Source organism: Acipenser ruthenus, chromosome 9 (assembly GCF_902713425.1).
Source record: "Acipenser ruthenus chromosome 9, fAciRut3.2 maternal haplotype, whole genome shotgun sequence".
NCBI classification, from domain to species: Eukaryota; Metazoa; Chordata; class Actinopteri; order Acipenseriformes; family Acipenseridae; genus Acipenser; species Acipenser ruthenus.
Window position 1 is genome coordinate 38930614 of NC_081197.1, and position 15469 is coordinate 38946082.

Genomic DNA, 15469 nt, shown 5'->3' on the forward strand with positions numbered 1-15469 from the left:
AAGATGAAATATACATTAAGGCGCTCCTGCTGCCTGTGCAACAACCTTTGCGGAAGCTGTTTAGTGTGGTGTCATGGGATGGGATGCTGAAAAAGGTATTATTTCGTGTTTCATTAGGATAATTAAGATGTAGTCCTATTGCATTCTGAGTTTGAGGTTTAATACAAGTCAAAGGGGGCTATTGAATGTTCTAAACATAGACAGATCTCTATATTGCTGACCTAAAATGTATAAACCTGATTTTTCATTTACCTAATGTCATTGTTTTCACTGTTTATTATTGTATGTAGTAATGTTGGGTCGATAAATCACCCAGGGGGACAACTCCCATCTGGATTAAAATATTTCAATTCACCACTGTGTAGATCATTAAGATAAACCCCAATGTGTTATGATTTATGGATGTGAACTCATGTGAAACTGTTTTTTTTAGTAAGCAAAAAATGGACATGTAATCTGGTTGCAATTGACTCCCCAGGTTTGTATATACTGTAGATTGATCACATATACATGATTACTTTCAGTACAATACCATGGTATTTATTTGATCCACCTCTCGGTTTTATGATCACTTTATATCAGATCAATTCTGATGCCACTAGCTGAGACAGGAAATTCAGTGGAATCTCAAGCTGGATATTGTGGCGCTGTTTTTTTGCTTGGTTTACAATTATTTTAATCTAATCTAGTCATGCATAAACTTCTATCTTTTAGTTCAAAGTACATTCACTCAAAAGAGTGCTAAAAAGTTATAATTTTGTTTTTCAAAAAATACTAGTTTTCAGGCTTTCTGGAAACTGCAACTTCTTTTTTCTGATTTTTTCTCACCTCTGCTCTAACAAATTTGTGTATGAATTGCCTTTGTGGTGCTGTATCGTTATTAGAGTTCTAGTTTGTGTTCAAAGTTTTTCTCCATGTCCTTCTGTCATAATCAGAGACCCAACCTTGACACTATACTGCTTTCAATCTAACATCTCCGCTGGATAAATCTAGATTGCTAACTTTAACTTTTTTTTTTTTTAATTTAGTCGTTGTCAATTAGTTTTTATTATTTTCTCCCCAATTTGAAATGCCCAATTATTTTTAGGCTCAGCTCACCGTTACCACCCCTGCGCTGACTCGGGAGGGGCGAAGACGAACACACGCTGTCCTCCGAAGCGTGTGCCGTCAGTCGCCCACTTCTTTACACTCTGCAAACTCACCGTGCAGCCGCCTCAGAGCTACAGCGTCGGGGGACAACGCAGCTCTGGGCAGCTTACAGGCAAGCCCGCAGGCGCCCGGCCAGACTACAGGGGTCGCTGGTGCGCGGTGAGCCGAGGACAACCTGGCCAACCTAACTTGTACTTTATATATATATATATATATATATATATATATATATATATATATATATATACAATTATATGTAATCAACAAACCAAAATAAGGTTGTGGTAATTGGAATATAGGCACATGCGAAACTATTACATGTTAAGTGATGTATCTATTCAGTTATTCATCAAAGATCTAGAAAACAGGTTTACAATGTCTGGTTATTTTAATGTGCAGATTGAAAGAGCTCACCAAACATAAACTGCTATAAATAACAGAAGTCATAATAACGCAAATCAATCAAGCTGTTTTTAATTGTTTTAATGATTTGTAAGAAAAACAGGAATGCAAGAGCTCTTGCTCTTTTGTTTCGTGTTGCTGAGAAGTATCAGTCTCCTCGATTTCAACCAAGAAGAAGCAAGAAATTGACAAACCAGGGGCCCGTTTCTCAAAAGCAACTTTAACCTGACCAGCATCATCAAATCATCCTAAGTGCAACGTTTGCAAACTGCAGTGTTTCCCGAACACTTGAATTCACGAGTGACATGGCCTAATCTTGACATGTTCAAGGAGGTTGTAATGCACTGTGGGAACGTAAAGACAGAACGTTAGGTTACTTACCGTAACCCTGGTTCCCTGAAAGAGAAGATGACCACCAAAACATTACGTATGGGATATGCCTGCCTATTGGTAGGTATTTTCTGAGCTCTCTATACCAGAGCTGCCGATAGGCCCTTCCTGGGACACCTTCTGTCCCGCCGACAAAGGGATTAAATAGTCAAACCACAGAAGCCATGTTCTTATTTCTTCTACTCATAAAATAAAACGCTATTAAATACAGTTTTGTTAAGTACGATTAGCGAGGTTGTCAAAGTTTTGATTTGGTCCCAGCCATAGTCATAAATAAATAGTTTACTGTTATCGGTAGTCATAAATAAATAGTTATTGGTAACTTATAGCCTTGTGAACTGTGGTCCATATTACATTTTTGTAAGTGACCTCCATGTGGAAATAAATCTGTTTAACATGCTTATGCTCTGGCTTGTAGTAAGGTGTTATTCAGAACTGCAGACTAGCTGAATTATCTGCACTGGCTGCAGTTTAAATAAACAATTTCAGTCAAATGTGAGGCAGGGTGGTCTTGTGGTTGGAGAAAAAGACTAAGAGCCAGAAGATTCAATGTTTGAATGACAGCTCAGACACTGACCCACCTTGTGACTTTGGCAATTCAGCTTCTCTTGGGGAAGAGTGAAATCCAACTGTGAAGAAAAATACATGTTTTATCTCAGTTGTGGTAAATAATATTTGGACAATTTTCTTGTAAATACATTTGGGTTCCAAAACCAAATGATTTACCAGAGAAACATCATCTGAGACAAGTCATCAGTGCCTAGCTTCCAGTGTAAACTACACTATTAATAACATTTCCAGATTTACATAGATGACACAGCGATACAAACATTAACTGTGGAGTATTTCTACTTTTCTTTTATCATCTAAGGATGATAATCAGGCGCTTCTTTAGCAGTATTCATAGTTCATGATTGGTTGTTTGGAGGTATGGTTAGAAAAAGTATTGCTTTAATTAAATTACATTTGAAACAATTAAATCAAGAATAAATTTAAAGTTACTGGTAATTGTGGGGGTACTTGATCTTATATATCAATTAAATTAATCAATAGCTTGTAAAAAGTGTATAGTTTAAAGGGAATTGCTCATATTTACAGTACAATATTGTGTGTTAGGTTGCAGAACAGCTGGCCAAGGGAAAGACTGCAGCCCCTTCAGTGAAGGATAAATCTCAAACTAAACCATCTGGGAAAGGGAACAAAGGGAAGAAAGGTCCTGAGCCAGCTGCAGTGAAGAAGGTCACCAAACTCAAACTAAGAGGAGAGGAAGAAGATACCAGTAAATGTATAGGTAAATGTTCTCGTTTTTAATACTGAGGAGGGCTTACATTCTTTGTGCTGATGTTCAGAATAGAATAACCTGCTTATAGACAGGTGGTCTTCATGGTCATTTTCAAAATATAACACATTTAATCTTACAAACTTTCTAAGTGTTATATATGGTTTTACTTGCAAGGTGTGTGGTATACTCAAGTAATAGTATAGTATACTATGTGTTCTTGAGGGGTGGTTGCTGTCTTATAGGGATGTGTCCCAAGGCTTCTTAGCCATGTGTGCTACAGTGTATACAGGGTATGTATTATGCACTAAATATCTTTAAAATGGGAAATCTGTAAACTTTATAGACAGTGTTTGCCATCTTTCTTAACTTAAAATATATGTTATTTTTGCATTAAGATGATGAGCCAGATGACAGTCCCCACCACTACATTCTTGTTGTGGGTTCCCACCACCCTCAACTCCTGGTCGTGTTGGCTGAGCTGGGGGTTTATGTGTCCCATGTCATTAAAGTAACCTCGGAAAGCTATGAGTCTCTATTGATACATGAGGAGAGTATGAGTATTCTTCAAGCAGATTCTAAACTTGTGCCAGAGGGTAAGTGGATTATACTGTCTACTGAATTACTAGTTATGCTCTCAACTAACTCTCAACTAAAAACCAAGGTCCCAGTTAGTGTAGAATAGATTTCCTTTAAAATTCCTTCACAGTTAGGTCCTGCATGTAGAGTAACAGGAGGTTTTTCTTCACAGATTCACAGACTATAAATTCTAACTTGTAAATTTACTACATCAAGATTCCAGTGATGCAGGTCTTTCTTATGTCTATCTTCTTTATAGTATATTTGAAAAAGGTGGTGTTTAAAATATATATATATGTCCATGTACAGTTCTTGAGGTCCAGAAGCTGATGAAGGAAAAAGAAGCTAAATCCCTAAAGATGTTTTGGAAGTATCTGGTGCCCATGTTAAAAAATAACAAGTTTTACTCTCAGCTTTCTGAAACCGCCCGTCTCCATTATGTGGTGAAGGAGTCTGTCTTACCCCAGGAGTGGAACAACAATGCAATGATGGTTAGTAAATCCTTCGTCAGTGTAAAGTACAAATAAAAAAAGTTTAGTTGATGATCAACTGAACATATAGTATCCATGACCATACGTCTGTCACATTCTTACATATACATATTACAAATGTATGACTTGAAGTCTTAAAGTACATAGTGAACAAAATAATTCCAGTAAATCTTTCCTAATATATATTGATATCATTCGTTGATATCAGCTATTCCTAATGGGTTAAAAAGTAATAATAATAATGTAATGGTAATTTATTTGAAGCTGTTGTAGAAAAATATTTATTGCATGCTTATTGCAGATATTTAAATGCTGTACTTCCAGTGAACTTTCTAGAGTATTGTGGAGGAATTAAGTCGACGTTGAAAACATGTCAGTCGTAGGAAAAGCGGTGATTGGTACTCCAATGTGATGTCACGTTTTTAGGAGTTTTGTTCTTTTAAAGAAAATAAATGGCAGACATTTAGAATGTTTCGGTTTTTAAATAAACGATACGTTCAGAATTGTTTTTCCTACAACTGCTCAAACTCCCAGAAACAGCTCACGCATGGCAGATGAGTTCCTTCAACGGGAAGTGGAGCATGGATAAGAGTGCAAGATAAGTTCCTATATTTGCCTCTATCATATAGGAAAGTGTGAGATCTATAAAGTGATGGTAATACATATTATATAAGATTTACTGGAATTATTTTGTTAGCTAGATGTACTTTAAGGTGTATTCCCAGTAGGGATACTGCTCTCAAGCTTTGAGCTCTGTTCCTTATCTTTTCCTCCTTTTGCATTTTTGGATGGAATTTCACATATTGTAGTTACTGATTTTTTTATTATTATTATTGGTTATTATTTGTTTATTTAGCAGACGCCTTTATCCAAGGCGACTTACAGAGACTAGGGTGTGTGAACTATGCACCAGCTGCAGAGTCACTTACAACTACGTCTCACCCGAAAGACGGAGCACAAGGAGGTTAAGTGACTTGCTCAGGGTCACACAATGAGTCAGTTGCTGAGGTTGGATTTGAACCGGGGACCTCCTGGTTACAAGCCCTTTTCTTTATCCACAGGACCGCACAGCCTCCATTTTGAGTAAATAGTGTAGAACACTAGCTCTTTCCAACTGTCAATGTGCATCAACAGTTCATAAATCTGAGCTGTATTTACACACATTTCTTTTTTAGGTTCCAACTAAAACATATATCATTTGTGAACATTAGCAGCAATACTGCTTTTTAGGAATGAAGGATGTACTTGGTGTTTGCAAGGCTTTTAGATCTGTTGCCATTATAAAAAAAAATAAGATTTATGTTGCAAGGCTTGTTTCTGGGAGGATGTGCTTTGTGCAAAGTGAATCCTTCCAAGTAGGCCAACAGTAGGCCAAAGGCAAAAAATAAATAAAAAAAAAACGATTTTAAATGTGAAACATTTCCTGTTATACTAATATTTAACTAGGATTTAAAACATGGTAGTGTTTTGAGTATATAGTATTATTTTCAATGGGACTCTGTTACCATTATGTGATGATAAAATCTAACTTATTTTGTTGGTTGGTAGAAAATTAGACATGGAGTCAATACCATCTTTTATTTGTCCAAAATAGGGCCACACCTGGGTTCTGCAAATATAAATGAGTTATTATGTAAAATGTTCAGCCCAAAGGCAGCACTCCAAAAGCTATACCTCCCTAACACCCATATAAACACACAACACACATTAGTAATAGTAGTCAACTATGTAGGTACATTTTTACCACAAACTTATAGGTAAATGAGATCTATAGATAGTGTTGGGGGATTTGTCTATGTCGTGCCGATTGTTTGCAAACAAGATTTATTTTTTTAATTTATGATTTTTTTTTTAATCCAGCTTTGTTTTGGAACCACGATGTTTGAAGATGTTGCATGTCTGATTTATGATTCCCTTGACTGGAGAAGGCAACATCAAAACTATCTCAAAAATATTAAACTAATCAATGTTCCAGCAGTATCTAAAGAAGGTCAGCAAAGACAGCTCCCCAGTGCTGAGGTATCTCTCTCTCTCTCTCTCTCTCTCTCTCTCTCTCTCTCTCTCTCTCTCTCTCTCTCTCTCTCTCTCTCTCGGCTTGTAGGGTCTTCAAACCACGAGTATCAATAGTTTTAAAGAGCAAATAGCAAATGCCATATTCATTGATTTCTTTAAAGTTCCCTTACTTTTGTATGATGTTTGCCATCATTCTGGTCTCTAAGTCAGGCTTTACATGTCTTTGATATTGCCCTGGATAAATTGTTAGTGAAGCCAGCAGTTAAAAAGGTATATGTCACATGATTTGAATGAAATTAGGTCTATTCGGTGCCCGGCAGTTAAAGTTCTCCAGGCAAGATAAAATATATAGTTTAAAATGACAATAACTAAATATTAGAGCAACAGAACCACTCATAATAAAGTAAAAAGTATCTTTAAATGGATGATAGCAATACTTCAAGTGTTCTTGTTTGTCCTTAGGTTCAGTCTGTCATCTCAGCAGCACCCACACCAACTGGAAAAAAGAAAGCAATTGCTGAAGATATTCAGCCACCAGTACAAGGTAACTCCTGACTTTATGACATTACCTCAATCTGTAATCTGATTGGCTAGCCACAGCTATCAAAATATGAAATAATACCTGATTTATTACCAGTTAGATAATTGACTGCTGTGGTGCCCTACTGTATCATTGCTAACATATTTCAGTGCTGCTAACAAATAGTCCACATGTCTTTTTAAATCCGACCACATTTTATTATATGTATTTTAGCTTTATTTAAAGCCAATACTACTTAATTCTTGCTTGTTTCCCGTTCTATGATAGAGACTTGTATCCTAACTACTGAAGTCGATATGAGGTATTACAACAACCTCTTGAGCCTAGTGTACTGAAAGGGCAGAACACAATAGTTGTGCATTATACACAGGGTGTGCATTATTAACAGTGTTATAGTCTATAAAGTGGTTAATTAAGGACATTCTTCTTGTACTCTTGTTTAGGTTGTTGCGACAGAAGAAGATAAACCTCCACTGAGTGAAGGAATCTCAAAACCACGTGCTGATGGATTGGACCAGAGCATTGTGAATTATATGATGTCAAATGTGCTGAGTCTCGCAATCTAAGAGGAGGAAAGGAAGGTAAATAAAGTCTCAATAATTAGGGCTGTATTTTTCACAGTAAAAAAAATGGCATAGGTGTTTAGCTGAAAAACAGTAAATGTTGTGTTTTTTATATCCACCAGAATTTCAGAAATGGGAATTTTCCAAGACACGACATATTACACGGCAAAGGGGTATATTTTCCGGAAATTAAAAAATGCAGGCTTACCCATAATCAACACACAAAGACCATTCAAGAGTGGATATGTGTAGTTAAGATTATTTTCCACAAGTCCTTTATATTTAGCAAAACATTCTTGGGATGTTCGGCACTATGCCTGTAAGACACCTCGTCTCATTCAAGGCATCATTCCTGTTTTAAATGCACAGCCAACATGACCTGTGCAATGCAATTGGGAAAGTGAGGAAAAGAATACAACCAAGCATGTTGGTTGTGCCAACATTTGACCACTTGTTTGTTTTTTTTTATTTCACCAAAACTACGAGAAGACTTTGATATTCAAAAACAGAGTCATAAAAAAGATCAAAAATACCCGCAGCTCCTGAGCTGTCACGATGAATTATCTTTGAGATGACATCAACCTGCTCAGGTAAGTTATCTGAATTTCAATTATTACAATTTGTAAATTTTTTTTGTGTTTACAATAATCCAATGTTACCCGAGTATAGTCTTTTTTTATGAATTTATGTTTGCGTTTTTATATTTGGAAAATGTGTCAATAGAACGAGCTATAGCCTAATCTTTTAAATCATTCAAAGACTTGAGTGCTCCAAGCAAGCATTTTTAAACCATTAAGAAAAAGAAAAAAATGCATTTATATGGCTGTCAGTTTGGGTTTAAAAAGCTTTTAATTTTGTCAATATAGTTCCAGGATTGTTTTGATCCAGTAAAAGCTGAACCACAGATGCTTAGACTACTGCCAGTGGCAAAATTCCTCACTGTACCACAGCTGAAAACAGCTGAAAACTGAAAACAAGAAACGATTGGCCAGAATTCAAGAGCTCATTCATTTCTGTACAGATGGTATGAGAGGGCACACAAATATTTGGGGTTGGGGAAGGCTGGTTTAACCCATGAATTATTACATAAAGCTGTACACGATAGCTGGGTGAGATTTACTAAAAACATTAACAGTTTTGTAACATTACTACAGTGCTGTTGCTTTATAATGCGGTGTGGTCATGGCCCCTTAATGTCATTCCACCATTTACTTTCATTTCCATTATAAGGCGGAACACAAATAGTACAGTCTTGTAATTATGGCTCCTGACTATAGCACTATTAAGAAAGAGCTCCATAGTTGGCGTTTGCTTGTTTAAAAACAAGTTCTAATTTTGCAGTCAAATTAATTGAAACCGAATTATATTGGTATCCAAAAAAACATACAGATTTAATAATTGATATAGATCACTGTTATGACATGTAAACCTTCCACAATTCTTTTTTCTAAAATGACACCCAGGGCCCCATTTAGCAGCAGGTGCAAGGGCAGAGGCAAGTTTTCTGAAAGGAATACAACAGTCTCAACAGTATCAAACTAACATGGACCTGCTCTGAACAGTACTTCACCTGCTTCAAGTTGCAAATGATTGTCTTTTTGCTAGTTGTATATCATGAAAATGCTTTTGTCCTTGCACATGTTGCTAAATACAATACAGCCATCAGTTTTTCAGCTCTTGTCTTAAGTGGTGACTGTATCAACTAAGTGAAGGAATATTACTGAGCAACAAATCAAACCATGGCAGATCTGAAAAAAATGTATACTAAAGAGACTGGTATGTACTATGTAGATATTTGATGTCATAAGTTTTATAAAGGACAAATTCAATATTTAAACTGGGCCTGTATTTAGACACAGTGCTGTTTAGAACATATTTAGCAGTTTCACAGTTATAGTTAAGGATTATAAAGTAGATTTAATAATCTACAGTATATGTTAGAACAGACATTTAACTATTTAGTGACTCATGTCCATATCATTTCTCTGTGAAAAGATTACAATAACTTTACAAATGTTTGTTTGTTTATTATCAGAGTCTATTAGCTGGTCAGAGTTGGAAAGAGTCTTTAACCAGTTTGGGTTTGAGAGCATGAAGCTTACTGAGGTGGGTGAGGATGGTGAACTCATGAAGGCAGGATCTAAGTTTGATGACTCAAGGTGCATGCCATGGGATGATCCTGTCAGATTCGCCAAGAAGATGAAAACTAACCTTACTCTGAAAAATATAAATATAAAGAAAAACAAAGGTTTATTTTAACATGTCAATGTTGAGCCAGGCCTCTGGCACTTTGTCAACAATCTGTACATTTTTTTTTTTTTTAAATGAATTATTCAGGGTCCTGTAAAAGACACAAATTCTCAAGCCATTGAAATACTTGAAAGCATTCCAAACAGATATATTTTTAAATATATAAGAAACAGAGAACGTTTTTTTATTTGTTTTTATTTTATTTTTTTATGGCTGTCAGTTTGGGTTTAAACGTTTTCCATTACACCCTTCAGCACAAATTCAACTAATATGACGTTCCTTTCAGAGTGGAATAGAAACAGAACTAAGTTACATTTTGCTGGTTTTTTTACGGTTACAATTTTTTTTTTGTTTTATTTTGTTTTTTTGTTTTGTTCTTTTCAGAAAAGCCTTTTTCAAAGTAGGGCCAGTGTTTATAACAAATGGCTTAGTATGTATTTCTTTGAATTGGAAGGTTATGATGGGATTAATCCTTACAACAGACTATGCATGTATTTTTTTTTATTATTATTTTACAGATTATGATAGAAACTCCACAGGTTTGCGACATAGTTCACAGAGAGAGGGTCAAAAGCAGCATTTGTCGTCACATAGCTCTGATATGATCTGGACAATGTTTAGATTTTTTCATGCATCTATTTTCAGTATGTCAAAAGTGAAAAGATTTTGGTTGTTTGTGTCCCACGTTACAAAACCATAATACAATTGACCAGAAACTGGAAAAGTATGTTGAAAGAACATTGAAATACAGTTTCCTAACAAATAAATACAACAAAACAAGGCTCATGTTAAGGCAAGGGGCTAGAACTAGGCAATATCAGACATGGTCAAAATGTCAAAGAAAAACCAAAAAACGGCAGGTCTTTAGAAGGAACCTCGGACACTGCCTGTGAATCTCTAAAACACAGATTTTAGTATTTGCATATACATTTGTTTTTCGAGATTTACGATTATACTGTAAATCACTTTCAGGAATCAGCCCCCAAATGTAGTCTCCCATCATGTTCTCGTTATACTGTCCTTGGTAGCAGCGTTCAAAGTCCAGTATATCCTGGTGGAAGCGCTCGCCTTGCTCCTCCGAGTACGCTCCAATGTTCTCCTTGAATTTATCAAGATGAGCATCAAGGATATGGACTTTGAGGGACATCCTACAGCCCATTGTGCCGTAGTTCTTCACCAGAGTCTCAACCAGCTCCACATAGTTTTCGGCCTTGTGATTGCCCAGGAAGCCCCGAACCACTGCGACAAAGCTCTTTCAAGCCGCTTTCTCCTTACTAGTGAGCTTCTTGGGGAATTCATTGCACTCCAGGATCTTCTTTACCTGTGGTCCGACGAAGACACCGGCTTTGACCTTTGCCTCAGACAGCTTAGGGAAGAAGTCTTGAAGGTACTTGAAGGCTGCCGACTCCTTATCTAGAGCTCTGACAAATTGTTTCATAAGGCCCAATTTGATGTGCAGTGGTGGCATCAGCACCTTTTAGGGGTCCACCAGTGGCTCCCACTTGACGTTGTTCCTCCCCACAGAGAACTCTGTCCGCTTGGAAGGGTCCACCATGCAGAAGTAGCAGTTGCTTGAGTGGTCAGTGGGTTCCCGCCAAATTCTTGGGATAGCGAACTTCATGGCTCTCTTTTCCCCTCTGTACCATCCTACAAAAATACATTTATTTCACCCATGACTAATGTGCAAGAGATTCTCGCAACATTTTTCATATACGATATATTTTTTCAATAACATTGAAAATTGTAAAACATTTTAAAATTAAAAACTTTTACAATTTTAAAAATTAACAAATTTTATAACATAAAATTCCAAGCAACAATTGTCCATCTTACCTTCCAGAGTTTTTTTGCAGTGCTCGCAGGTGAAATGAGGTGCCCAGGGTTTGTCTTGATCCCCGACAGGATGCCGAAATATGCCTTGTAGGCCTCACACATCTTAGCAGATGCTTCCACTGAGTACTTTTTCGCTCTTGTCTTGATAAATTGGCCGCAGACATAGCAAAATGCGTCTACCGGATGCTTGCAGCCTCTTGATGCCATCTCAGAAAAATGCAGATATGTATCCACTTAGGCAGCTGGAACTAAACTGAACTGGTGGGCTTAAGGCCCCTGTATTTATACTACTATTTATATTACTGGAAAGTTCTAGAAGTTACTCCAAGTTTACTCAGCACTGAATCTATCTGGAATGTTCTGGAAAATAGGTAAATTTCAAAATATCACTGTCCTGGTCACAAAAGCAAAGTTTGTGGGGAATAATAGGCATTTTCTATACTTTTGAGGCATAAGCAATTAGGAAATAACACTTACTACCCAGGAACCAAAAAAATAAATTTGTTACACGGTGTATTCGGTTCAGGTAAAAATCCACAGTGATATCGGTATTTTGTAGGTATAACACACCATTTTTGTTTAAACTTGTTTGTCATGCCGTGTGAACAATTTTATTAAATATGAAGTTTTTATTCCCTGTAGAAACTATTTAGAACGTGTTGAAGACTCAATTTCTGAATGGGTAAAAGAGAAGGAGATCAAATGGCAAGCAGACCAAAAAAAGATGGAAAATGAGAAAAAATCAAAGACATCCCAAGATGCTTTATTAAAATCTAAACCAACCTTGCCAAAAAACAAGAAAACTCTACCTCCAAAAAAGGCTGCCAGTAAGACAAATTCATGTGTTTGTTTGCTTTTTCCCCACGTTGTATTGAATGCATATTGAGTGGTATGGTAGAGTGGTTTGCAGTGCTCAGGTGTACAGGTGATGCAGGTGCTCCAGACAAACACAAACACAAAGTTCAAGGTTCAAGTTCTTTAATTTCCTTGATCAAAGGTTTGAATAATAAAGCTGGCTCTACCCAGCAATGGGTATTTCCAGCACCAAAACAAGGGGTTGCAGTCCAGAAATAATAAGATGAACACAAAACACGTAGCACAGACACATAAACACGTCTCCAGACTGTGTGTGCTCTTGGTGCAGGTGCGGTGCTCTGAGTAGTGGTGGTTTTTTGCGTTCAGGTCCGGGCTTAGCGCTGGCTTCTGGCTACAGCTCCCAGCTTCATATCAGCCATTTTTTTTATCAATGGGAAAACACTTCACTCATGTTTCCTGTCCTTGTTTCCTCCCATTAACCACAACAAAGGAACCGATTACTGCGTCACGACCCCCTAAAGTACCCTAAGCTCCGCCCCCTTCCGATAGCTAGTTCAATCACCTCTCCTCCAATTCATGACTGAAACCTTGCTTACCGTACTAGGGCGAGGACTCCTGGTACCGTGACAACGCCCCCTTCCTGAATGGCCGGCTTCCGACTGCCCCTGGAAAGAACTGCCCAACCATTCAGTACGAAGCTCGAAGTTCCAGTGCCCTCACAGATCAAGAGGGAGACTGTTGACTCGGATTCATTCACTCTCCGTCACAAGCGGACATTACTGTCTGATAGTTGACTACATCTAGAACATGATCATGAAGTTAAACTGATAACTTCTTAGACTAGACCAGCCAGCAAAGCAGATAGTGTTCAGGAACCCCAACCAGTACAGGGCCCTATTATGCGTGAGGGATCCCTGAAGGCAATTCCTTTTTTGTGCTGTAAGTGAAAACCTGTGAGTCCTTTCATTATTTTATAAGCAGTGTTACCTGTTACTTATATTTACTATAACAGGCATGGAAAGAAGAGCAGGACCGACTGAAAAAGGAAGAATCTGCAAAGCTATTAAAGAAAGAAATGGTGAAATCTGACAAGAAGGGGAAAGGAGGAAGCAAGGATAGGTCAGAATCTACTGACAGCAAAATAACCCTATCTTCTCAAAAGAAATCCCCAAGGGTTAAAAGCAAAGAAGAACCACTTAAAACCCCAGAGCCGAATATTACTCCGGTTCCTGATAATATCGATTCTGTGCCACCTGAAAAACTACCGCCTGTAAGTTATCACAGGTATAAAAAGAAATATATATCCAAATGCATAGGGCTGGATTGTGGCCTGGAGAGGTAAGGCTGCCCACAGGCATCATACAATATATGACTTTTCTTTTTTAAAGACTGCGTGCAAATGTGAGTAGTAGGGATGTGGCGATACTTATTATTTTCAGAGTAATTCCCTTTAAGAGTGATTTATCAACAGAGATTAAATTAAACCAAACAAACCTATTAACTAATATGCTAATTTCAGCACATGAAAGCTGCCTATCCCTCACGTTTACAAGTACCAATCATCGAGTGATTTAAAAGCTGATTAGATGCATTTCCCTTTTAATCAGGGTGCAGACTTTTTACTTTCTTACCAGTGCTGTAAACTGACAATGAAAATATGTCTGGCAGATGCAACTGAAACGAGCAAATGCAAGTGATTCGTCACATCCACGTGGCCTTTTTTTTTTTTTAGACCCAACTCAGGAGCTACCGCTGTGCAAACTGGGAAATGTATTTTCTTTGTCAAGTTGAATCATTGCCCAGGACTACATTCCCATAATTTACTGCAGAGATGATGCATTTATAAGAAAACAAGCAAAGTGAAATAAAAATGATTTCATATCAAAATGATAAAAGAAATGTAACCCAAATAATCTTTTAGTTAGTTTGATCACACCAGGTTCTATAGTCAATTGTGAAGAATTAGGTTGTTGTTTAATGATGCAGGCTATGAAGCCCTTCCAACCCAAGACAAATAATATATTTTTAAAAACCTGTCAAGGGTTAACTATTCAAATAACTAAGGTGTTTTTATAATTGTGTATTTTTATTTCAGTTTAAAGGCTACAATATGGGGTAACACTCTGATTCAAGTTTCTGGGATGGTCCAATCCCTGTTTCCATCTGATGGCGGACAGATTCAAGTGGAAAGTATAAATTAGGTCCAAGGCAAAGAAAAAAAACAAAAGCTTGTTGGTTTATGAGATTTATGAAGTCAAATAAATGTTTTTCATTTATCATTTTTATTTAAAAAAGGTCTGTAGAAAAGTGGACTACTCATGTTACAGTGCCAATTCCTGTTAATGCTTCCTGTGTTATAAGTTTGTCATTGATTGAGGTGAGCGTGATGAAAGACAGACACTGCTTTTTCATCCACATCATTGATCCAAGCAAGGACTTGGAGGATAAGGACAAAGATGAAGAAGGTTGATACATTTCAGCGTGCGTGTGTGCATGTGTGTGTGCGTGTGCGTGTGCGTGTGTGTGCGTGGGTGAGTGCATGTGCATGTGAGAGAGATAGTCAGTTTTGTTTTTGCTGCAACAGATACTCTTTTTGATGGATACTTAAAACTAGTAAATATTTCTGCTTTCTCCTATATTGCGCCATTAAACCTGATAGTTATTTAAAATGATGTGAATCTACTGCAAGTATGAGATTCTGAAATACATTAGCTTAGAAAAAATACTTTTTTTATTACACTTGTATTTATTTTTGAAGTTCACATAAAAAAAATACCATGCAAATGGTTGACCATTTTACATCTGTCTCTACAATTGACATTGGTTTGGATCACTTTGAAAATGTAACTTAATAAAAAATATATACAATAGTACCTATTGTCAGTATGAATATAAGAAGTTATTTTTTGTTGTGTTCCTTGCAGAAATGAAGAAACAGATTAAACATATCAGCATGTTTGGTTCCTTTTTTAGCTGTTTTGGCCAGTGGAATAAATCTGTCTTTCAGCAACTATGGACCTTCTGGAGAAGGTGACTCATAGTAGAAAGGCTTATATAAACTGCTATTTTGACAGAAAGCATTCAGTAAATACAAATTAGCAGAGCCACTAAGAGGAAGCTTGCACCTAGTTTCCAAGCACATCCTATTGTTGTTTATTTAGGA